Genomic DNA, 26678 nt, shown 5'->3' with positions numbered 1-26678 from the left:
GCAAGAAAAACACTGAGAGTCTTATATAGTAGCAAAAACCACTTAGAAACCGCAATATTTTAAGATACTACTCAAAGTAGCAAGAGAAGTAAGACATACCCACAATCAAGACATTACAAATATATAAATTTTTTGAAGGACAAAAGGAAAAGGCAATTGCCTTACCATATAGATCATGTTAGACACATATTATCTTAAAGTATATTTATTGAAATTTAAGTACCCAATGTGCCTTGCCCCATAGCTGTCTAGTTTAGTGAACTGAGAGAAATGAAATTTAAGCTTAAATATTTTATCCCCCTGAAAGTCACCCCTGAATCCCAAAATGAAATTAAGTGGTGCTCAAACAACACCTTTGCCTACTTGCACCTCTACACTTGTCCTGCTCTTTTGAATGCATGTGTTTGTGTGTTTACCTTCTCCCTGTGACTACATGTTCTCTGAAGTGAGAGACTATGTCATATCCATCTTGATTCACTCAGTATCTACCACTGTGCCTCCATCAAGGAAAGTACTCAACAAATGCACACTTGTTGAGGATGTTACAAATTGTAGATGTTACAAATTCTGATGAAAAGAACAATGGTCCAGGGAGTTAGAGAAGCTGGATTCTGCTCCCAAATCTGCCATTAAAAATCTGGGTGATCTTAAGATATTTATACTTCCTTATTTGTAATGTGTAGGTAAATATTCTTGACTTACCAAGTTCAAATGAAACTTAAAATACTAAGTATAAAAGTAACTGACATATTACAAATCATTATGTAGATATGATAAATTATAACAAGTGAGCAGTTTCCATCAGTTTATGATTTATGTGACCAAACAAACTAGGAAGCACAGACAATACTCCCAAAGTACCAATTAGTTTAACTTTTCTCAAATGCACTTGAGAAACAGATTGTGTTTTGTAATGAAGAGCTCACCAATAATGTGAGGTTCTTCTCACAATGGGCTATTGACCTCTCTTCATGTCAAGGTTCCTTTGAACGTGGGCAGACTTTGTAACTGCATTAACCACTAAGATGTGTCAGAAGTGACCCTGTATGGCTTCCATAGGTCATAAAAATCAGTGTCTCTCTTGAGACACTTGCCCTTGAAATCCAGTCACTTGCTGGGAGGAAGCTGAAGCCATGTGTTCAGCCTAGCCAACTTCTTGGCCAAAAGCCAGCATCAACTCTAGACACATGAGTAAATGAGCCTTTAGTTGATTCCAGTCTTTAGTCTTCCAGTATTCCTCCTGCGGCTAGACATTCAGAACAAAGATATCCCTTGTGAGCCCTATCTGAAAACCTGACCCACGGAAAGTGTGAGAGATAATAAATATTCACAATTTCTAGGCCATTTAGTTTTGGGGTAGTTACATAATAGATCACTAATACAACTTGATTTCCACAAATACTTCTGAACACTTCATAAAATATAGTAGCTTCTGCTTCCTCCCCTATTATGTGTGATAGATCTTTAGCAGGACTCAGAAGGCAGAGCTGACAAATTTCAATAGAGGAGATACCTAAGACAGGAACTGTAATTTCTGAAGAATGCTTGCAGTTGGAGTTTCCAACTTGGGTGAGAAGGGGGCAGAGAAGGACAAGCTAATGAGAGACTTTAATTTGGAAAATACCAAGCCAGTAATACATCTTCAAGCCAGCCTTCCCATGGCAACTTTTTGTTCGAGCACAGGCATGAAATATTTAGAATTGCTAGAGCTCCACTAGGAAGACTTTTATCCCTGCAAAAGAGTTTGTGGCCGGAAGCTGCCTGCTGGCACTGCATGCAGGAACGCACCATTTGTTCAATGCCAGAGTTTACTCTTTGAATGACTGACACACTCCAACCCATCTCCAAAGGCTCCTTTGCCTTCACGACTGACACCTCCCAGGAAAGAGGGGTTGTAATTGCCTCTTCTTTAGGGACTGGAGGCTGTTGGGGGATATTGCTTTGGAGTGCCAGAGACCTTCCACTCGGCAATCATCACAGGCTCCGTGGGAGAAATATTTCAACTCAGTGGGAAAGACAAAGGCAACAGATACAAAGAAATTCACGGGGCTGATGTGTTTCTGTCCAGTCTTCCCTTGTTGTCACTTCATTTCACCCAGTTACAGGGACTTGTTTAAAATCTGTCACAACAGGATTTTATGACACATTCATTTAAACAACAACAACAAAAAAATCCTGGGTATGTTCTTCTCCCACTCACATCCCCCTCAGAGAATATTAAAAATGGGAAATAAGCAATGTCACGTTCTGCCCAAGCACAAAAATAAATAAATAAATAAACTTGCTTGCAAAAAAATAAACAAATAAAAAACAACAACAACAACAATAACAACAACAAAACTACACACTCCTCATTTCCTGGGGAGTAAAGATGGAGGCACAAGGAGTGTGTGACAGAGTTCAAAACGGCCTGAGTTAAAAGAGGTTCTTAGATGGTTTTTCTCAGATGAACCAAAAATGTCCTTAAGAGGCAGGGAAACTAGAGATTCTGTTTAATGAAAATACAGATTTTCATAGAGTGAAACATTATATATGTGTTTGGGTTTGACCTAATCATGACAGACATGGACAATATTATAGGCCAATGATTCCCAAACTTTCTACAAGAATTATTACTATTATTATTAATTATTATTATTATATTAATAGTAATGGGATATATATTCGGAGTCTATTCTATAATTCCATTCAAAAACATGCAATCTTGATATTTTTGAAGTCTGGTGCTATATTATTACAGGGTAAATATATGGTGTACATTAGACATTCGGAAAGATTGAGGTGAGGTTGTACATACCTACTATTACTTCCGTGGACTCTTAATATTGTGAAAAATACAAATAAAGAGCAATCAATCTAGAAGAGTCCAGGGAGATGTCTCTCCCCCATAGGTGGAAAAACTTCAAAGATCCAACAAGAAGTCCCTTTGCTGAATCCTCTCTAGTCTGAAACTATGAAAATGCTGAAGCTTCTCGAGCAAGCCAGTTCACACAGCAAAATTTTTGTAGGAAACAAAAGCTAGAATACCGATGTTTAAGAAAACCCCAGTAACATAGTTGCTAAAAACACACTGTGATAGAAGGCTTGAGTCCAAACCATTGCTGTGCCACTTACTGACTATTTGCCATTGGGTAAGTTATATAACCTTAGTTTCTTGTCTGTAAAATGGGGATCACAGTAATTACCTGCATCCAGTAACTGATGGAAACTTTAAAATGTCATACATGTAAAGTACTTGTAACAGTGACACATAATAAGAAATGAATAAATGCTAACTATCTATGAGCAGTAGTTTGTAAAATACCATCCCGTATGGAAACTGATTTTTTACTGAACTCCTGTTTGACAAAATTGTAAAAACCAGAAAAGCATTGTTCTAGGTCACAGAATAAGAAGTGCAGGTAAGAATCAAATCTGGGCAGGCTGGTAATAGAAATTTACATCTGGAAAGTACAAAACTGACATACATGATTTCACTTTCAGTTTCAATATCTAACACAATACTCTGAAGTATTCTCTTTAAAGTGAGGAAACAGGAAGCCCAAAAGGATGTGTAATTTGCGCAGCCACAGAGCAATATTAAGGATGAAACAAGCCTTCCCACCCAGGTACTTTTTTACCCTCTTCTCTTTCCTTTCTCTATATTCCTAAGGCATACTTATTTTTTGCTAAAAATTGTCAACTTGACTTCTTCACTCATGTTGCTCTGGTTTTTTTTCCTTACTACCCTATCCACCAAATCTCAGCCACCCTGAATGTCACCTTGTCTAGGACTTTTCCCTTAGAAAAGTTGCTCTACTTATCATTTGTCTCTCACTTTTCTAATCTTTCACCATACTTACTGTCTGTAGTACTGTTAATCTATGGTCCATAGACCAGCAACATCAGCACCATCTAGGAGCTGGTTAGAAAAAGCAGGTCAGGATCCACCCTGGACCTACTGAAGACAGTCTACATTTTTACAAGATTCCCAAGTGACATGGGCATATCAAATGTTTGAGTGGGTCTCTCAACAACAACATAATTGGTATTTTGTGCTAGGTGTTTCTTTATATTAGGGCAGTGGTCTTGTGCATTGTTGGATGTTTAGCAGTATCACTGGCCTCTACCCACTAGATGCCAGTAGTGTACCCTCTCACCCCATTCCTCTCCCCTCCCTCCTCGACCCCCTCCCCCTCCCATCCTGATTAAAACTATCTCTAGATATTGTCAAATATCACCTGTAGGGGGTGCAAATCAACCCAGTTGAGAACTACTGGCTTACATGGAACAGTTGTTTCCTCAGTCATATGGTTGCCCATATTCTTCACTGCAGTTTTAGCATACTGAAGGTTTATGTCTTCAGTACTGGATTATAAATGCCCCATCTCTTTCCTCCCTTCCATTGGATATCTTAGTGATTGCCTACAGCAGTAACCCTCCTTATATTCTTCTCTTCTCTATTCCATCCTCTCTTGATCTGTAAGAGTAATCACCAAATAAACTACCTGTATAAGTCTTTGTTTCAAGCTCTGCTTTCAAGTGACCCAAGCTAAGTCACTCCTATGAAATCTAGAAGAATGTTGGGGCACCAAGGTGGCTCAGTTGGTTAAGTATCTGCATTCAGCTCAGGTCATGACCTCGGGGTCCTGGGATAGAGCCCCCGCATAGGGCTCCCTGCTTACAGGGGAGTCTGCTTCTTCCTCTCCCTCTGCTCCTCCCCCAGCTCATGCTCTCTCTCTCACTCATTCCCTCTCTCAAATAAATAAATAAAATCTTTTAAAAATGATAATAGTAAATAAATAAAATCTAGAAGAATGTGGGTACTATAATCTATAAATATGAATCAATTGAGTAATAAAGCAAAATATCATTAACTCTAAAATGGTCCATGCTCATTGAGGGGAGTGATAGTATGTTAGATGTATCTATCTCTCCAGTAACCATGAGAATAGCATATGAGTCACTCAATAAATAATTATTAACTAAATTAATAAAATCTTTTAAATTATATCTCCTTCTGTTTAAATAATACCTTTTAAATAATATCTTTGTTGCTATTGCTACTTCAATTTTGTAAGCCAAAAGTTAGGAAAGAATAATGTTTGAAGCATTTTCTTTGAAATGACTATAATTAATTACTTCCTAGCTATTAGATGTGAAACAGCAAGCAAGGGTATGAGAAATTTCTAAGTCAGTCACAAGAAGGAAATTCTGTCTGGGATTACCCAAGCCATCATTTTTGTTACTTTTTTACTTTTAAGGGGAAGATTGAAGGAGGGCTAATTTCTGAATTAATTTTCCTCTAAATAAGGTTTCCAAGTGCAACAATACAAGTGTCCCCTAATGTTTCTGGAATTCATCCCGAGATTTGTCTTGATGTTTGTCTGCCATGATCATAATTGTTTTTCTGTTTTAATTATTAGAATTCTTATAATGGAAAATAGCAAAGCCCTTGATAGTCTGGTTTTACAGTACTCAAATGATTAATATCAAAAAAGGAATAAGAAAAGAGTGTATAGTGCAATGCCACTTGGTTAAAAAAAAAAGATGCATGGCAAATAAAATGCATAGACATCATGTCATAGTTATATACTTACATTTCTTTAGCAAGAAAATTACAAAAACTATTTTCATACATTTTGTTTGTTATAGCTCTCTAAAAGGAATTTCAGCTAACTATTTGGGATAAACCTAAAAAGTTTCAAAATGACATTTCTATTATTGAGTAATAATGTTCATTGACATTATTCTTCTTAATGTTACTTTAAAATATTTGCAGAAGGAGAAGGTCCTGGGAGAGGTATTTATCATAAACTATCTGAGTTCTAGCTACCTTGTAATGTTGGTACAAGATGGTGAAGCTGCTGACAAACATTGATTCCATTTAAAAGGATGGCTTCAGCCATTTCCCCCACTGCATTTTATCCACAGAAGCATTCCGTCAAGGCTGTCAAGGTTCCCCTACCTTAGCAAGTAACCGATCACAGTGATTTGTAAAAACTGACTTTAAACCCTCGCTCAGTGGGGGTGTATCTCAGGAAAGGTTCTTGGGAGATGCAAGGTTAAACTGATGGATCACTTGAACTACAGCGTGATGGTGCTCAACATCGCTATTAGCATCCCAAGGGCAGAGAAGGAGCCTGGAAAGTAAGAAGGCAAAATGTGCCAACAATTGAAGATCAGTCCAAGAAGAAGTGAGGGGCCTCAGAAAGAATGCAAATCTGGGAAATTGGGCAAACAGTTCCAAAAAAAAGCAGGCTCAGATAAGTCTCAATAGGAGTGATTTACACCTTCAATCCATGATGTTTGTTCATAATCTGGTTATAGGTTAATGGAAATGGTTAATTTAACCTTCGGTTAAAATTTTAAAATAAATAAGACTCACATATGGAGTTTTTAGAGAGATAAATATATTTAACTTGGGGCGCCTGGGTGGCTCAGTCAGTTAAGTGTCTGCCTTCGGCTCAGGTCATGATCCCGGGATCCTGGGATCAAGTCCCATATGGGGCTCCCTGCTCAATGGGGAGCCTACTTCTCCTTCTGCCCCTCCCCTTGCTTGTGCTCCCTCTCCCTCTCCTCCCTCTCTCTCTCAAATAAATAAATAAATGAAAATCTTTAAAAAGAATTTACTCAACTCTAAAGCCTGTTCTTTATTATGCTATGATTGTATCTTTTTCTCATTTTTTTGGTTAGGTATACTACTTTGGGTTGATAATATGCTAATATTCTCTCCTCTCTGCTATAACTAATCTGAAATTTCTGTGCCTCCAGATGAGCAAGTTTTATTGTGATCCTCATCACAGTTCTTATAGTCATTCCTGGAAAGAAAAAAAAAAGGTTGACGACTACATGCCAGCTCTGAAATTTTTTTTAAATTTTGCTAATACTTGAAATATCAAAATATGGGAAGCATACTTTTAAAAAATGTTAGACATACTAAGATTTTAAACTTTAATTAATTGCAACTTTAATTAATTGCAATTTTAATTCCATTCTTAAATTCAGATGGACACTACACCTTCACATAATACCTTCTAGCTCTTCTTCCTTTTTTTACTTTCCAGACTACTTCTCGAACATTCTCTAAAGACAAAAAGAAGTACAAAGGTCAGGAACAGAAAAGACTGTGAAATGTGACAAGGAGCCAATCCATTGCTATGGACATTTCTACTTCGAGTCTCTATTATTTGTACATGTTAATGAACTTTCCTGGATCAGGAAATAGGCATCCTGGTGGAGAATTCAATGAAGATGTGAGCTCATTAAGTAACAGAGGTCTGAAAAGCAAATAAAAAGGCAAGAATAATGAGAAAGCAGTAGGAAGAAAAAGAACATATGAGAATGGTACTGCTTAAATCAATAGATTCTCATCTTAAGTACTTACTCTTTTCAGCTCTAACTAACACATCCAAAATAGATGCAGGTTAAATGGGAAAGTTTTTCCACAATGTGCCTACTTTCCTTTCATGGTACTGGCAGTCTAAATTAACACCTATTGTGGTAAGAATGCCTGGTTCAAGGTTCTAGTACCAAAGTGTAGAAGCTCTTGTATTTGTGCCTTGGCAGCCAACATTTCATCCTCCCTGGCATTCTTTTCCTGTAAACTGACTCTATTCTGTAATAGAAAAAAAAAATTGCTAACCTTTTGGCATTTTTTGTTTTAGGTCTTGTTTTGGTTTTTGGTTTTTGGGTTTTTTTGGTATTACCATTGGGTGCTGAATATTTGTATGCTCATAACAAGATGCTAACAGTGGTGCTTGGGTGGCTCAGTGGTTAAGCATCTACCTTTGGCTCAGGGCATGATCCCAGGAGTCCTGGGATCAAGTCCTGCATTGGGTTCCCTACAGGAAGCCTTCCTCTCCCTCTGCCTATGTCTCTGCCTCTCTCTGTCTGTGTCTCTCATGAATAAATAAATAAAATATTTAAAACAAAAACAAAAACAATAAAACAAGAGGCTAACATTACTGGAGTACTAAGTATGGACCATGCAGAGCTTAAGGGAACTTTGAAGATAATATCTTTATTTTAAATATAAGGAAATAAAATTCAAAAAATGTCACTAAAATTTAAACTGTGGGCATAACACTGCAAGGATTTAACTAAATGAAGAAATTCTTGAAAATACTGAATTTAGATCACTTAAAACAGGCCTTGGTAATACCCCATGCTCTATGGAGCACGGGAAGCTGATGTGCTCACCTAGGCACCAGATTTTCACTACTATTGCCATTTGAGCATTCTTACTCTAATTTCTTTTCCATTTGGAGGTTCACTCAATCTAAATAATGATCTATAACAATACATAGAAGGTCCTATTACTCTAACATTTATAAAAACATCAAAAAGAAAGAGAAAGAATGAAATAATACTCTGGAGAGAGAACAATATGCATGATTACCATTGTTAGTTTTAGAAAAGTAATATGTAACAAACTACAAATCGAATACAATATAGTTTTTACATTAACTTCTATTTTAGTTAGGAACTGCTTTAATTAATTTATTAGCGCAAAAATGATACTGGCTGAAAGAAGACAGAAGTTTAGTTCTCCCTCACACAAAAGATAGATGGATGGATTTCTATACTGTTGCTCTGCCATTCTTAACATCTAGCTTCACCTTGAGATCCAACACGGCTACACCAGCTCCCATTATCACACATTCATTCTAGTCTGGGAAGCAAAGTCGAGCCCCTTCCTTTTCAAGCACAACGGGAAACTTGCACATGTCATTTCCAATAAAAATCCACTGACCAGGGACGCCTGGGTGGCTCAGTGGTTGAGTGTCTGCCTTTGACTCAGGTTGTGATCCCAGGGTCCTAGGATCGAGTCCCACATCATGCTCCCTGCAGGGAGCCTGCTTCTCTCTCTGCCTGTGTCTCTGCCTCTCTCTCTCTTTCTGTCTCTCTCTCTGTCTCTGATGAATAAATAAATTAAATCTTTAAAACAACAACAACAACAAAACACTGGCCAGACTTTCTTTTTTTTTAAGATTTTTTTTTATTTTATATATAGAGAGAAAGCAGAGGGAGGGGGTGGGCCAGGGCAAAGGGAAAGGGAGAGAGAGAATCTTAAGCAGACTCCCTGCTGAGTGGGGAGCCCCACGTGGGACTCAATCTAACAGCCCTAAGATCATAACCTGAACTGAAACCAAGAGTCATTTCCTCAACTGACTGAGCCACCCAGGTGTTCCTTGCCTTCCACTAACCAGACTTTAGTCAGATGGTCACATAAAAATTCTAAGAAGGCTGGGAAGTATAGTCTAATCAGGTGACTGTGCCCAGCTAATATTCTATTATTAAGGAAAACTGGATGCTCTGCTGCAAGTGTCAATTCTGCTACACTGAAAAAAAAAATGGTGAAAATCCTTAGCTGGTATCACTAAGGGAATTGTTTCTAGCTTGATCCAATTGGCATTCTGTTGTGTCATTATCTTATGAGTTGGGCATCACTTTCTAATATTTCTTCATTTCTTCATTGCATAAAATACTCTTCCTCTGTCAGAAATTGCTCAAACTTCAGTCTTTAAATCGTGTTATTATGGAGAGTTTAATGGGAGTGTCCCATCTCGACTCACATACCCCTGCTGTGCTTCCTCTGTTTTCAGTATTCTGAGAATTTCTGTTGTCCTTCAGAGAAGGAAATGTTAGCTTTTCAAAAAAGTGCAATATAAATATCACATTGAAACTAAGAGGCTCATCTCTTGCACAAAAGTCACGTGGGTCCTAATACCTGCTGGTAATACTACTATCCAGTTCCTCTGAATGCAGTTGTTAAACATTCCAACTCTGAGGTGTACAATAAAAGCACTTATAAATTATACCAAATGCTATGGAAATATAGGAAATAGGTTAATTTACTATGTTCTTTTTTACTGTATAATCTTAAAGAAAGTGGCCAGCACTAGAATAAGAGGATCAGAGATCCAATTTGACTCTGCCTCTAAGAGTCTCTATGATCTACAAGTCACTTAACTTCTCTGCAAACCAGTTTCCTCTTTTTTCAGAGAAAAGATCAGATGTTCTACCTGCTTTGTTGAGTTATTATGAAACCCAAGTACATTTTACAAAATCACTCACTGAGTAAGTTGAGAGAATAATTATTGCCAAGAAGGAAAATATTTGTCCATTACTGTTATTGGAAACAAAAATGGTGTCAACAGGTCAAAAAATAGGTAAGATTAGAATACAGTCAGCAGATATGCAGAAAATATGAATTCTGTATTTTTAAAATAGACTTTATAAGTCAGAGCAGTTTTAGGTTCATAGGAAAATTGAGTGGAAAGAACTGAGAGTTACTTTACATCACCTGTCTCTCCATCTGAGACAAACAACCTGCCCCACTATCAACATCCTATACCAGAGTGGTACATTTCTTACAACTGATGAACCTCCACTGACACATCATTATCACCCACAGCCAATAGTTTACATTAGGGTTCATTCTTATTGTGCATCCTATACATTTGGACAAATGCATAGTGACACGTATCTATCTTTATTGTATCATACAGAATAGTTTCACTGCTCTAAAAATCCTCAATGCTCATCCATTCATCTCTCACCCCCTAAAAACCTCTAGCAAGCACTTACAGTAAAAAGACTGTCTCCATAGTTTTGCCTTTTCAAGAAATCTTACAGTTGGAATTATACAATATGTTGCCTTTTCATATTGACTTTTTTCACTAAGCAACATGCATTTAAATTTCCTATCTCTTTGTGACTTGATAACTTATTTCTTTTTAGCACTGAACAATATTCCATTAAATAGATGTAACACAATTCATTTATCCATTTCAGTTATCCACTGAAGGACATCTTGGTTGATTCTAAGTTTTGGCAATTATGATAGAGTTGCTATAAACAACTGTGTACAGGTTTTTGTGTGGACATACGTTTTCAACTCATTTAACTAAATCATGGGGAGTGATTGTTGAATTATATGGTAATAATGTGTTTAGTTTTGTAAGAAACTGCCAAACTGTCTTCCGAAGTGGCTGTTCCATTTGGCATTCCCATCAGCAATGAATGAGAGTTCTTACTGCTCCACAGGTTCACTAGCATTTGGTGTTGTCAGTGTTTTGGATTTTTGCCATTCTAATAGGTATGTAGCGATATCTCATTGTTTTAATTTGCAGTTCCCTGAGGTATATGATGTTGAGCAGGATTTCATATGCTTATTTATCAGCTATATATGTTCTTTGTTGACGAGTCTCCTTAGATCCTTTGCCCATTTTTAAATCAGCTTGTATGTTTTCTTATTATTGAGTTTTAAGAGTTCTTTGCCTATTTTAGATAACAATCCTTTATCAGATATGACTTTTGCAAATATCTTCTCCCAGTCTATGTCTTATCTCATCTCTTGCAGCATCTTTTACAGAGCAGAAGTTCTTAATTATAATGAAGTCCAACTTATATTCCTTTCATAGATCATGTATTTGGTGCTCTATCTAAAATGAAAAAAGAGATACAAAGTCATAACAATTTTCCCCAATGTTATCTCTTTGGAGGTTTATAATTTTCCATTTTCCATTTAGGTCTATTATCCTTTTTGAATTAGTTTTTGTGTAAGGTGTGACCTCTGTGTGTAAATTCATTTTTTTTTTTTTTTGCCAAATAGAAGAGATGCATAGGGCAAAGAACAAGTGTGGTATGTGGCATGGTACTTCCATGCCCTTTTCAAATGCACCTTGAAGTATTAAACAACCCAGAAGCAAACTCCTACATTTTTAACTCTTTAAATTATCCATTTTCCCACCTTCAATCCCAATAGAACGTAAGCTTCACGAGGGCAAGAATTGTTGCCTGTTTTGTTCACTTATATCCCTGGTATCTATTACATATTTTAAGAGATCAACAAATAATTTTTAAAGCTATAAAAACATCAGTAGGCAATAACAGAGCAGCAATACAAAACACAAATCTAATTCTTGGACCATAGTTAGGGTCAACTACCACTGGAGAACAGAATAGAATCTGTAGAGAAAAAAAAAGGTAAAATATTAGCATATGACTGTAAAATAAGGATAAGGAAAAGAAGGCATAGAAAGAACAAAAGGAAGGAGGTGAGAGGTAAGATGCCAGAGGAGTAGGGTGACCCTAAGCCTGCACCCTCATTCCAACGCAGTTAGATAAATATCAAATCATTCTGAACACCCACAAAGCCTATCAAAAGTCTTAGAGAACAAAGGTGCATATCTACAAACCAAAAAAAAAAAAAAAAAAAAAAAAAAATGACCTATGTAAGATGGAAGAACTCACCCCAAAGGAAAGAACAGGAAGAAATGACAGTCAGAGATTTGATCAATGCAGATATAAGTACAATGTCTGAACTAGAATTTAAAACAACAATTATGAGGACACTAGCTAGGCTTGAAAAAAAACATAAAAAACACTCAAAAATCCCTTAGTGTATAGATAAAAGAACTAAAATCTAGCTAGGCCAAAATTAAAAATGCTGTAACAGAGACACAAACACAAATGGAATCCATAAAAATGAGGATAAAGAATCAGAGGAATAAATCAGTGATACAGAAGATAAAATTATGGAAAATAATAAAGCTGAGAAGAGGGAAACAAAGGTAATGGATTACAGAGGTAGACTTCGGGAACTCAGTGTCTTAGTAAAATGGAATAAAATTCATATCATAGAAGTCCTATAAGATGAAAGGAAAGAAAAGATGGCACAAGTTTTACTTGAGCAAATTACAACTGAAAACTTCCCTTATCTGGGGAAGGATAGAGGTATTAAAATTCCAACAAGCAAGAACTCCCATTAAATTCAACAAAAACCAACAAATGCCAAGGCATATCATATACAAATTCACAAAATGCATAGACAAGGAAAGAGTCCTGAAAGCAGCAAGGGGAAAAAAAAGGTCCTTAACCTATGATGAAAGATCAGATTTGCAGCAGACCTATTTTTTTTAGATTTTATTTATTTATTTATTTATGTATGTATTTATTTATTTATTTATTCATAGAGATGCAGAGAGAGAGAGAGGCAGAGACACAGGCAGAGGGAGAAGCAGGCTCCATGCAGAGAGCCTGACATGAGACTTGATCTCGAGACTCCAGGATCATGCCCTGGGCTGCAGGCAGCGCTAAACCGCTGCACCACCAGGGCTGCCCTGCAGCAGACCTGTTTAGAGAAAAGTGGCAGAACAGAAAAAAGTGTCAAGATATATTCAACATGCTGAATGGGAAAAATAGGCAACCAAAAATTCTATCCAGCAAAGCTTTCATTCCAAATAGAAGGAGAGACAAAGAGTTTCCCAGACACACAAAAACTAAAGGAGTTTGTGACCACTAAATCAACCCTGCAAGAAATATTTAGGAGGATTCTATGACTGGGTAAAAAAGACCTAAAGCTACAAAGACTAAAAAGGACCAAAGAACATCACCAAAAACACCAAGTCTATAGATAATACAATGGCACTAACTTCATAACTTTCAATAATCACTCTGTATAGGGACTAAATGCTCCAATCAAAAGCTATAGGGTGTCAGAATGAATACAAAAATAAGATCCATCTATATGCAGCCTACAAAAGATTCATTTTAGATCTAAAAACACCTACAGATTGAAAGTGAGGGGATAGAGGACCATCTATCATGCAAATGGATGTCAAAGGAAAGCCAGAGTTGCCATACTTATACTCAATAAACTAGATTTCAATACAAAGACTGTAACAAGAGATGAAGAAGGGCACTATATCATAAGTAAGGGGTTTATTCATCAAGAAGATCTAACAATTATAAATATCTATGCCCCCAACTTGGGAGCACCCAAATATATAAATCAATTAATAATAAGCATAAAGAAACACATTGATAGTAATAAAATAATAGTAGGGGACTTTAACACCCAACTCACAGCAATAGACAGATAATATAAGCAGAAAATCAATAAGGAAACAATGTCATTGAATGACTCACTGGACCAGATGGATATATATTATATATATTCAGAAAATTTCATCCGAAAGCAGCAGAATACACATTCTTTTTGAGTGCACATGAGACATTCTCGAGAATAGATCACATAGTGGGTCACAAATCAGGACTCAACTGGAACAAGAAGATTACAATCATACATACATATTTTCAGAGCACAACACTATGAAACTTGAAGTCAACCAAAGAAAAAAAATTGGAAAGACCTCAAATATATGGAGGTTAAAGAACATTCTACTAAAGAATGAATGGGTTTGCCAGGAAATTAAAGAAAAAATTAAAGAATACATGGAAGCAAATGAAAATGAAAACACAACAGTCCAGAAGTTTTTGGATGCAGCAAAGGTAGTCCTAAGAGGGAAATATATTGCAATACAGGCCTACCACAAGAAGCAAGAAAAGTCTCAAATACACAACCTAACCTTACACCTAAAGGAGCTGGAAAATAATAGCAAATAAAGCCTAAATCCAGCAGGATAAGGAAAATAATAAAGATTAGACTGGAAATAAATGATATAGAAATTTAAAAAAAAACAAAAACAAAAAACAAAACAATAGAACAGATGAAGGAAAAAAGGAGCTGGTTCTTTGAAGAATTAACAAAATTGACAAACCCCTAGTCAAACTTATCAAAAAGAAAGAAAAAGGGCCCAAATAAAGAAAATCATGAATGAAAGAGGAGAGATCACAACCAACACTGAAGAAATGCAAACATAAGAGAATATTATGAGCAATTACATGCCAAAAAATTAGGCATTCTGGAAGAAATGGACAAATTCCTAGAAATATATAAACTACCAAAATTGAAACAGGAAGAAAAAAATGTGAACAGACCCATAACCAGAAAAGAAATTAAGTCCATAATCAAAAATCTCCTAACAGGGATCCCTGGGTGGCGCAGCGGTTTGGCACCTGCCTTTGGCCCAGGGCACGATCCTGGAGACCCAGGATCGAATCCCACATCGGGCTCCCGGTGCATGGAGCCTGCTTCTCCCTCTGCCTGTGTCTCTGCCTCTCTCTCTCTCTGTGACTATCATAAAAAAAAAAAAAAAAAATCTCCTAACAAATTGAATTTAAATAAAATATTTTTTAAAAGAGACTTCAAAAAAGAAGAAGAAGAAGAAGAAGAAGAAGAAGAAGAAGAAGAAGAAGAAAGAAAGAAAGAAAGAAAGAAAGAAAGAAAGAAAGAAAGAAAGAAAGAAAGAATCTCCTAACAAATAAAAGTCCAGGGCCAGGTGGCTTCCCAGTGGAATTCTAGCAGATGTTTAAAGAAGTGTTGATACCTATTCTTCTCAAACTATTCCAAAAATAGAAATGGAAAGAAAACTTCCAAATTCTATAAGACCAGCATTATTTTGATCCCAAACCAGACAAAGACAAAGATTACACATCAATATCCTTGATGAACATGGATGCAAAAATTCTCAACAAGATCCTGGCTAATCAGACCCATCAGTACATTAAAAGGATTATTCACCAGGATCAAGTGTGATTTATTCCTGGGCTACAGGGGTGGTTCAACATCTGCAAATCAATCAAGATGATATGCCACATTAATAAAAGAAAGAATAAGAATCATATGATCCTCTCAATAGATGCAGAAAAATCATTTGACAAAATATAGCATCTTTTCTTGATAAAAACCCTCAACAAAGTAGGGATAGATGGAACATACCTCTACATCATAAAAGGCCATATACAAAAGGCCCACAGCTAATATCATCCTCAATGGGGAAAAACTGAGAGCATTTCACATATGGTCAGGAACAAGACAGGGATGTCCATTCTTATCATTACTATTTAACATAGTACTGGAAGTTTTAGCCTTAGCAATAAGACAACAAAAAGAAATAATAGGCATCCAAATCAGCAAGGAAAAAGTCAAACTTTCACTCTTTGCAGATGACATGATACTCTATGTAGAAAACTTGGAAGACTCCACCAAAAAATTGCTAGAACTAATTCATGAAGTCAGCAAAGTGGCAAGATAAAAAAAAATCAATGTGCAGAGACCTGTTGTATTTCTATACACCAATAATGAAGCAGCAGAAAAAATTCAGTGAGTCATTTCCATTTGCAATTGTACTAAAAACCATAAGATACCTACAAATAAACCTAACTAAAGAGGTAAAAGATCAGCACTCTAAAAACTATAGAACACTTATGAAAGAAATTGAAGAGGACACAAAGAAATGAAAAAGTATTCCACACTCATGGACTGGAAGAAAAAACATGGTTAAAATGTTTATACTACCCAAAACAATCTACACATCTAATGAAATCTCTATCAATATAACACCAGCATTCTTCACAGAGCTAGGATAAGCAATCTTAAAATATGTATGGAAATACAAAAGACCTGGAATAGCCAAAGCAATTCTGCAAAAGAAAAACTGGAGGCATCATGATTCCAGATTTCAAGTTATATTACAAAGCTATAGTCATCAAGACACTATGATACTGGCACAAAAACAGATACATAGATTAATAGAACAGAACAGAGAATCCAGAATTCGATCCACAACTATGTGGCCAACTAATCTTCAACAAAGCAGGAAAGAATATCCAATGGAAAAAAGTTTCTTCAACAAATGGTGTTGGGAAAACTGGAAAGCAACATGCAGAAGAATTAAATTAGATCACCTTCCTATACCGTACACAAAAATAAATTCACAATGAATCAAAGACCTAAATGTGAGACAAGAAACCATCAAAATTCTAGAGGAGAACACAGGAAGCAACTTCTTTGACCTCAGCCATAGCAAGTTCTTATTAGACACATCACAGGAGGCAAGGAAAACAAAAGCAAAAATGAACTATTGGGAATTCACCCACATAAAAAACTTCTGCACAGTGAAGGAAACAATCGACAAAACTAAAAGGCAGAGATGCCTGGGTGGCTCAGTGGTTGAGCGTCTGCCTTTGGCTCAGGGCCTGATCCCAGATTCCTGGGATCAAGTCCTACATCAGGCTCCTTGTATGGACCCTGCTTCTCCTCCCTCTGCTGTCTCTGCCTCTCTTTCTGTGTCTCTCATGAACAAATAAATAAAATCTTCAAAACAAGAACTAAAAGGCAGCCTATGTAATGGAAGAAGATATTTGCAAATGACATACCAATAAAGGGTTAGTATCCAAAAATCTATAAAGAGCTTATCAAACTTAACATCCAAAAAAACAAGTAACCAGTTAAGAAATGGGCAAAAGACATGAATAGACACTTTTCCAAAGAAGACATCCAGATGGCTAACAGACACATGAGAAGATGTTCCACATCACTCATTATCAGGGAAATGCAAATCAAAATAACTATGAGATACCACCTCACACCTGTCAGAATGACTAGATTTAACAACACAAGAAATAACAGGTGTTGGCAAGGATGTGGAGAAAGAGGAACCCTCTTACACTGTTAGTGGGAATGCAACTTGTTGCAGCCACTCTGGATAACAGTGTAGAGGGTCCTCAGAAAGTTAAAAATAGAACTACCCTATAAACCAGCAATTACACTACTAGATATTTACCCAAAGGATACAAAAATACAGATACGAAGGGTTATGTGCACTCCCATGTATATAACAGCAATGTCCACAATACCCAAACTATGGAGAGAGCCCAAATGTCCACTGACTGATGAATGGATAAAGAAGATGTGATATACATATATAATGAAATATTACTTAGCCATCAAAAAGAATGAAATCTTGCCATTTGCAATGACATGAATGGAGCTAGAGTGTATTATGCTAAGTGAAATAAGTCAGAGAAAGAAAAATATCACTTGATCTGACTCATATGTGGAATTTAAGAAAGAAAACAGATGAACATGTGGGAAGGGGATGGGAAGGAAAAGGAGAGAGGGAAATAAACCATAAGAGACTCTTAATGATAGAGAATAAACTGAAGGTCAATGGAGGGAGGTGGATGGGATATATGGGTGAAGGGTATTAAGGAGGGTACTTATGTGATGAGCACTGGGTGTTGTATGTAAGTGATGAATCATTGAATTCTACTCCAAAAATTAATATTGCACTGTATATTAACTAAGTGAAATTTAAATTAAAAAAAAGAAAGTGCAAATAATGGCAAAAAGAGGAAAACTTACTATAAACCAGAAACTTTACATACATTATCCATTTTATCATTCTCAAGAACACTATGAAGAAAATATTATCTTATTCATGGGACAACTTTGGTTAAAGATGTCAGGTAACCTATCCAATGTCTCACAGTTAATAGGATTCCAATTCTAGTGATGGTGATTTCACTCCAGGCTTGATTGATTCTAAAAGCCAAAGAAACTGAGAAAGGAAAGAAAAAAGAATGAGTTCCCTTCTGAGAAAGGAAGACCATCTGACATTCAGTAGGAAAAATGAAGGTAGGAGAGAATACCTTGTGACATTAAAGTAGATGAAAGGCAAAGAAAAGGACTGACAAACACAGCAGAGGAGAAATCAAGGAAAACTGCAAGAAACAGAAACAAGGGACTAGAAATAGAAGAGGTAGAAAAAGATTTGTAAATGAGGACAGAAAGGGGAACTTTCACTTCTATATGCACAAGTTAAATACCCCTGAAATAAAAGCACATACCACAATAACTTCAGGACATGGAAGACTAATTCCTTGGGAATCAAAGATAAGCACTTTAGAAGGAAAGGGGAAGAAAACTGACATATTACCGTGTATTCTTGGAAACACATACAAGTAAAATGTAAATAGGTGACAAGTAGACTGCTACAAGAAAATGCCCATAAAATGTGCTTGTACGAACAGAAGGGTTCATTCTCCACCCCAAAAAAGCCTTTGGTGTTAGGCTAGTAGGGCAATGACTGGTTCCAGCCCTTGGAACAGTATCACTTCTACATCCCTGAGGTCCTCATGGTTTTATTTCTCACACGACTCATTGTAGACAGGGCCACATTCATTGTGACACAGCCCTGGTGTTTTCTGTTGTTGTCAAATTGTATTTATTTATTCATGAGACACATAGAGAGAGAGGCAGAGACATAGGAAGAAGGAGAAGCAGGCTCCCGGCAGGGAGCCTCATGCAGGACTCCATCCCAGGACCCCAAGATCATGACCTGAGCCGAAGGCAGATGCTCAACCAGTGAGCCACCCAGGTGCCCTGAGACAGCCCTGGTTTTAATCCTGATCCATCAATTGTCCAACTTGTGTGCTTTAAGGCAAGTTTCAGAATCTGCTTCCTCAGGTGTGAAGCACCCTTCTGCTGAGTTCTACCAGAATCAGATGAGAGAGCGTAGGTCAAGTTTTGTCCTGCACTCAGTAAATGGTAGTTATCCTATGAACAACCTCATGACGGAACTATAAGAACTTAACTTTTCAAATGAAGAAATTAATAGGAGAGAGAGCAGGGTTTGAGGTTTGTTGATTTGTGAGATTGAAGGAGCCTTGAAGGTAGAGACATACAAATCATATAGGCCTAGTCATTCAGAAGATCCAAATGTCCATCCCAAAAAGTGGAATAGGTAGTGAGTAGGCCTGACTAGTTCTTAAAAAGTAAAAAACTGTTCAGATGGGACCTGGGCTATCCCTCCCCCAACCCGCCTACATCAACCCTATTTTTCTAATAATAGCCTGAGCATACTGATTGCAAATCAAAACTTCCCTTAGAAATTTCCAGCTTCTCCCTGAAGCTTTGCTTAACTGCATTAAGAGTTGCAAATATATTTTGCTACTAACTCTATAATCTAGCAGTTCACTGACATTTACAGTCCAAACTTTTTCATTTCCTCTTGGTCTTTGGGGGAGTCAAGATGTGTAGAAACATGCTGCTTAGTTTCAAATTTTGGCAGTGAGATAATATATACCCATCTCTTTCCCCTCCTTGAGTTTTTTTCCTGCTTAGTTTACTCACAGCCCTGTGGGAGCTCAGTAAACAAATGGACTACACTCTTCCTTGCCACCCATTTTAAGAAGTCTCTTGTGCTGAGGTGCTTAGGATGGAACATTAACTCTTTCAAGCTGCCAGGTGATTCTCCAGGGGACTAAGATGTTAAACAAGAAAAAACTGTTTATGCATCTTTCTGCTTACTTTAAAAAGGCAAGTTGTCTTTTTTTTTTTTTTTTTTTTTTAGCAGCAGTCTCCATGGCCAGCGTGGAACCCCCAACACAGGGCCTGAACTCACAACCCTGAGATCAAGATCTGGGCTGAGATCAAGAATAGAACACTAAGCTAACTGAGCCACTCAAGTGTCTCAAGGCAAAGTTGTCTTATAAGTAACTCCTTTAAAGAGACCCAACTTCATTTTTTTTATTACCACCACCATAATCTCATCATGTGTTTCCGATTAGTACGCAATCCAGAAATCTGTGGATTTTGAACTCTGTCTTTTTTTTTTTTTATTTTTTTTTTTTTTATTTTTTATGAGAGTCACAGAGAGAGAGAGAGAGAGGGGCAAAGACACAGGCAGAGGGAGAAGCAGGCTCCATGCACCGGGAGCCCGACGTGGGATTCGATCCCTGGTCTCCAGGATCACGCCCTGGGCCAAAGGCAGGCGCCAAACCGCTGCGCCACCCAGGGATCCCCTGAACTCTGTCTTATCAAAGTGCCCTGCACCCAGCTTCCAGACTGATCTTGTGAACATATATGTTTCGTTATATATCTGCTTTCTGCCCATGTAACTTCCAAGTGGCCTATAAGATCTTTCTGTTTTGGTTCCAATTTATCTTTGTGCCTCACTAACATTCTACACAAGTCGTAGAATCATTATATTGTTTTTAATTTGATATTTTATATTTTTAAATTAAAGAATAATTGGGGAATGCCTGGGTGGCTTAGTCGGTTAAGCATCTGCCTTTGGCTCAGGTCATGATCCCAGAGTCCTAGGATTGAGCTCTGCATCAGGCTCCCTGCTCTGTGGGAAGTCCGCTTCTCCCTTTCCCTCGTCCTCTGTGTTCTCTTTCTCTCTCAAATAAATAAATAAATCTTTATTTTAAAAAAATAGCATATGATATTGTATTCATTTTGGGAGTATAATACAGTGATTTGATATTTATGTACATTGCAAAAATGGTCACCACAATAAGTCTAGTTACCATCTGTAACCATACAAAATTGTTAACAATATTGTTGACTATATTCCCGATGTTGTAACATTACATCCCTTTGTTTTATTTATTTTACAACTATAAGATTGTACTTCTTAATGTACCCACCTAATCCCCTTCACCCTTTTCATCCAACTCCCCATCCCCTCATCAATCATTATATTGAATGAGATGGAAGTGGTAGTGACAAAGCAGAGAACTCTTCTTTCCCATCACTCTGCCATTAAATATGCTGCCAACAGTTCTTTCTCTACTTTTGTGTGAAATCTCAAACAGGTCTCAGAGCTCAGTCATTTGAGGATAATAAATACTCCTCCAGTTTTCTTCAATCTCAACAACAGTTTTATTTTAATAATAAAGTGCCATTCACAGTAATAATAAAAACTTCCATCCAGCCCCTTCCTTCAACCAAAAGCTTCTCTTGCTTCTCAGGCCATGTGGGCTTCAGGCTCCAAAGCCTACAGTGAGAGAAGGAAAATGTGGACCACTTTATTTCTGTTAGCTCTACCTTCTCCCACAAACTAGCCATGGCTTCTCACCCCAACCCCAAGGGCTGGGCCAATGTCATGAAGGGTTCATGGAGGAGAACCCAACTCAGTCTCACATTGAGATGATGTGGAGCAGGTTCCATTTGAAAGTGATAGAGGCAAGGACTGGTTCTTTCTCTTGTAGGGGCTCTATGGGTTTTTTGAGAGAACCCATAACATAAGTAATGCCCCTTTTCTGCTTGCTTCTTAAGACCCCATCCCTTAGCCTCTGGGATTCAGACATTTTATTCTATCCAGGCACCCGATCACAGTCCTTTGCTCCACCAGTCAGTCCTATTGGGAAGGATCCCTTTTAAAATAACCTCTGGCCAACTCATCCACCCACAAAAGCCCATGGAAATTTCGTGTATCACTCACTCACAGGCAGCACAAGTCCAGCTGGCACCCAGAATAGCCTCCTTTATTTTTCCTCTGCTCTCTCAAGCTGAAACCCCAGAAGACATACATCAAGGCAATCATACTGCCTCCTTGAAGTACCTGTAACTGACCTGGATCTGGAAAAAAAAAAAAAAAAAAAAAAAAAAACTCACCCTCCCTTTTCTCTCTGATGGAGCAAATGTGAGAAATGGAAACTTCAAAGACAATTACAGTGAAGAAAAATTCTTCCTCATCCAAGTATTTCATTCCTCTTCTAAGTATTTCATTCCTCTTCCAAGTTTCAGATCCTACTCTTTGATAGATGGTTGCAGGCCTAATAGCTTTCATAATTTCTTAGCACATCCTCTCTAGGTCTGTGGCAACTTGATTTGGAATTTTGGAGACTAGCTGCTATCACAATGATGCAAGCCTTAAAACTCAACCAAAAGAGACCAAGAAGTCCTACTTGAATTTCCTGCCATACTGCTGCTTGCAATTTGCTCAGCACTCTATGTATTGCCCTTTCTTCTTACTTTGATTATTTTGTTATCAACCTAAAATCTTTAAACTATTCCCAAAGACATCTTTCAGAGGACCTTGCAGAACACATTCTCTCTCTACTTACAGTTGAAAAGACTCTTTTTTTAGAAACTCTTATACCCTTTTTATGGTATTCACATTCTCCCTCCTAGTCTAGTGATTTCTAGGAGTCTAATGATTTATAAAATTGTTTTATCTTTTTATGAATCATAAGCTTCTTGGAGAAAGAATTGTTTCTTCACATTTATCTTTGAAAACCCTGCTGCTCACCAAGCCATGCACTCAAACTTTTTTTTAGCTTCTTAAAAGTACAACTTACACAAAACCTACCATGAGATCCAGCAGTCCTACTCCTCAAGAAATGAAGATATTATGTCCACACAAAGAGCGGCACATGAATGTTCACAGCAATATTATTCTTAATAGTCAAAAATTGGAAACAACTCAAATGTTCATCAAGTTGTGAATGGATAACCAAAATGTCATATATCCATACAAGGAATGGAATTCAAAAATAAAAAGGAACAAAGCAGTGATATACGCTTAAAGACGGATGAACCTCACAAACATTATGCTGCATGAAAGAAATGAGACACAAAAGATGACATAGTGTATGTATGATTCCCTTCATAATAAGTGTTCAAAAAAGCCAAATGTATAGAGATATAAAGTACACTAGTGGTTGCCTGGGTGGGGGTGGGGGGTGGGGATGGGTATTTCTGTGAATGAGCATGAGGGATCTTATAGGAGTGATAAAAATGTTACACAACTCAGTAAATTTACTAAAAATCATTGAATTGGACCCTGAAAGCAAGTGAATTTTATGATATGTAAATTATACCTCAATAAAGTTTTAAAAACCTGCTTGCTCAGTGAAATTTGGGTTTCTTTTTTCTGATGTCAGCTTCTCAGAGGTGTTAATGCTGCTAAAGCCTTCAACAGTCCAATAGGAGAGAACAGGCCCTCCGGGCCTATGCCTCGCTCTCAGAGTCATAAACAAACATATTGCTTCCGTATCAAAAACCAGAATTCTTGAAATTTCAGGCGAGGTCAGACCACAGTTAGATTGAGTGCAGCTGCAATGCACCAATGGTTTTTTTGGCAGTGAAAAGAGCTGATGGTCTCCCCAAGTGTCTAGCTTAATAATAAAAAGTGACTTGGGCACTGAGCATTAAAATTTCCTTGTAACCTGAAAATCTTGTCTTTGTGGAATTTTAAATCCTAAACTGGATCATTGTAGCAAAGTAATTTCAAAATCAATCAGCTTCATGAGTATAAAATGAAAAATGCACAATCAATATTTCCCTCTAGATATTTAAAATAAAATTGTGCTTTAAGGATGATCTATACTTCTGCCATTGGTAAATATATATTTCATGTAAGAGAATAGATACAACTCATTCATCACCAGAGAAAAGGCCTGAAAGTCCCATATAAGGCTTAAAAGTATATTTTTAAAAAATAAACATAACATTTCTAATTATTTTAACTTATATTTTAAAACGCTTTGGCTATTTGCATTGTTAGGAAATCATCTGTAAGAATCCATCTAAATGAATTTGAGTGAATTATGATTTGGTCTCCGAAGAATTCTCTCTAAGGATCTCTTTATGAGCTCAGATTACAAGGGTAGTGATTTATATTTCCAAATTCCCAGTACTTAAATTATACTTGTATAGCAACCACAAATAAACATACAATAAAAATTATTAATGCTCAAATGCACATATGCAAGCAAGTAAGTGATCTGTTTATGGTAACAACACTGCCCACTGAGTAATAACAATTATATACTTAACACAATAATAAAATGTATCAAAATCCTCAAACATCTACTGCCCTTCCACTTCACAGCCAGTTATGCAAAGATCACAGTGACTGGTAGCTTTAGTGTTTAGCATCTCCAGAAGGCATCAGGATTTAAACTCAGGCTCAGCCAATACCAGAAAATAGAAATGTATATCAGGAATATCTAACAGAAAGTAAGTATTCCTATTTAACTATGCTAAGGACAAGAAAATAACAGGCAACAACCAGTAAAGAGACATCAAATCACTAGTCCAAAAATTATTTATTGAGTGTTGTGGGGTTTCTTAAAAGATGTATTTATTTATTAGAGAGAGAGAGAGAGAGAGAGAGGGCAGGGGAGGAGGGACAGATGGAGAGGGAGAGGGAAAGATTCCCAAGCTGACTCCCCCACGGAGCAGGGAGCCTGAGGCAAGGCTTGATCCCATGACCCTGAGATCATGAGCTGAAATCAGGAGTCAGAGGTTCAGCCCACTGAAACACTCAGGAGCTTCTATTTATTGAATGTTAAGTGTGTGTCCAGCATTGGTGACACAGTAGTCACTCTCTTCATGAGGCATCGAATGCACAAACCAATAAAAACCATCCCATAATGACTGGAACAGTGGCAGCAGGCAGTGTCTGTGCAGGAGGGGATGGAAAGAACTCTCAGGGAAGGCCTGAGGCAGAAAGCAGCTGGCATATTCAAAGAACTTAAACTCTACCTCAGAAAATAAGGGATGAGTGAGACAGGTAGGTTGAAGAGAACAGGACAGAACTTGAAGAGCTTTATGAGGAATTTGGATTGTACTCTAAGTCAAGAAATGGCACAATATGATTTATGCTCTGAGAACATCTTTCTGCTGAATTGAGAATGAATATGTATTTAGAGTTAGAATTGACAGTTTTTACTGATAAATTGGATTCTGTGGATAAAAGCTAGGGAAGAATGGAATAGTTGCTCCACTCAGATCCCCATGGGTCCTTTCAAACAATTTTGCATGCAATTCCTGTCTCCTTTTTGGTGTACTTCTGTTTCCAAGAGCCAGCATCTGTGGGGCTTTTCAGGGGGGTGGGGGTGTTGTTTTGGCTTTGCTTTTGGTAATGGGGGAATGTTGCTCTCCAGCTATATTGCAAGCCACCTGGCTTGCAGACATAAACAGCTCAGAGCCTGGGAATGCACTTGCTCCTGGGAAAATCTTTAATCAGTGATTGAGGAATATAAGAGTGTGAAAGCTCTGGCTCAGTTTCCAGGGTCAAGACAATCGTGAGACTTAGACTACAGTCCTAAATTTCCTTGAGAGTCCGTCCATAGGAATTTTGCCTGACATCTCCTTCTTACTGGATGCTTCTCCTATCTCTCCTGTTTTCCCCAACTTCCTTGCCAGTTTCCCCTGTGAGCCTTTCCTCAATCAACTATTTGCAAGAAATCCATGTGTTGGGATATGCTTTCAGATGTTCCAGTATTTATCCCAAGATCTTAGAAGACCCTCACATCTTCTCCTCTCTTTTCAAATCTCTGATACTTCCTACCTCAACCACATTCCAATGACTTTGCTTCCTATCTCATTCAGAAAGCACAAATAGACAAGAACTTTCTAATGGCCCTATCTCAGGGACTTTGCATTTGCTATTCTTTTGCCTGAAATATGTCACCCAGGAATCTGCATATGGCAATCCCTTATTTCCTTCATGTCTCCAACGTCACCACATCCATGAGACCTTTCCTGTGGCTCTTATATAGTAACTATCCTGTTATGTTGATTTATTTTGAACCATAGTTTTTATCACTGTTTGGTATATTATATATTTCTTTTTATATTTCTTATTTTCTTTCTCCCCTTTCTATGTGCTCTATGAATCTAACTTTTTTTCTTATTTTAACCCAATTAGTTCATTTAATTTATTAGATACTGTAATAACTCTATTCTATACTTGTGGATTGTACTTATGGAATATTCTTTTTATTCTCCTAAGAGGATTTGAGTTTTTTCCCTTTCTTTTCTTTTAATTCCAGTTAGTTAACATACAGTGTTATATTAGTTTCAAGTGTACAGTATACTTCCATCCTTCACCATTCCATACTTCCATCCTTCACCCTGTGCTCATCACAAATGCCATTCTTAATCTCCATCACCTATTTCATCCATTCCTCCACCTACCTCCCCTGTAGTAACCAACAGTTTGTTCTCCACCATTAAGAGTTTGTTTCTTATTTTGCCTCTCTCTCTCTCTTTTTTTCTCTTTGCTTGTTTGTTTTGATTTTTAAATTTCACATATGAGTGAAACCATATGATATTTGTCTTTCTCTGACTGACTTATTTTGCTTAGCATCATACCTCTAGCTGTATCCATGACATTGCAAATGGCAAGATCTCATTCTTTTTATGTCTGGATAATATTCCAGTGTGTGTGTGTGTGTGTGTGTGTGTGTGTGTGTGTAAAATA

At 37.2% G+C, this 26678-nt stretch overlaps 1 pseudogene; it reads right to left on the bottom strand.

Annotated features, from left to right (window-relative positions):
* LOC129494581 (arf-GAP with GTPase, ANK repeat and PH domain-containing protein 1-like) overlaps nucleotides 1-8633 on the bottom strand; it is a 38390-nt pseudogene extending 29757 nt beyond the window's left edge.
* Nucleotides 8634-26678: the final 18045 nt, after the last annotated feature.

The sequence above is a fragment of the Nyctereutes procyonoides genome, unplaced genomic scaffold (assembly GCF_905146905.1).
Source record: "Nyctereutes procyonoides isolate TBG_1078 unplaced genomic scaffold, NYPRO_anot_genome, whole genome shotgun sequence".
NCBI lineage: Eukaryota > Metazoa > Chordata > Mammalia > Carnivora > Canidae > Nyctereutes > Nyctereutes procyonoides.
This window is presented reverse-complemented; position numbering and strand designations above follow the sequence as displayed.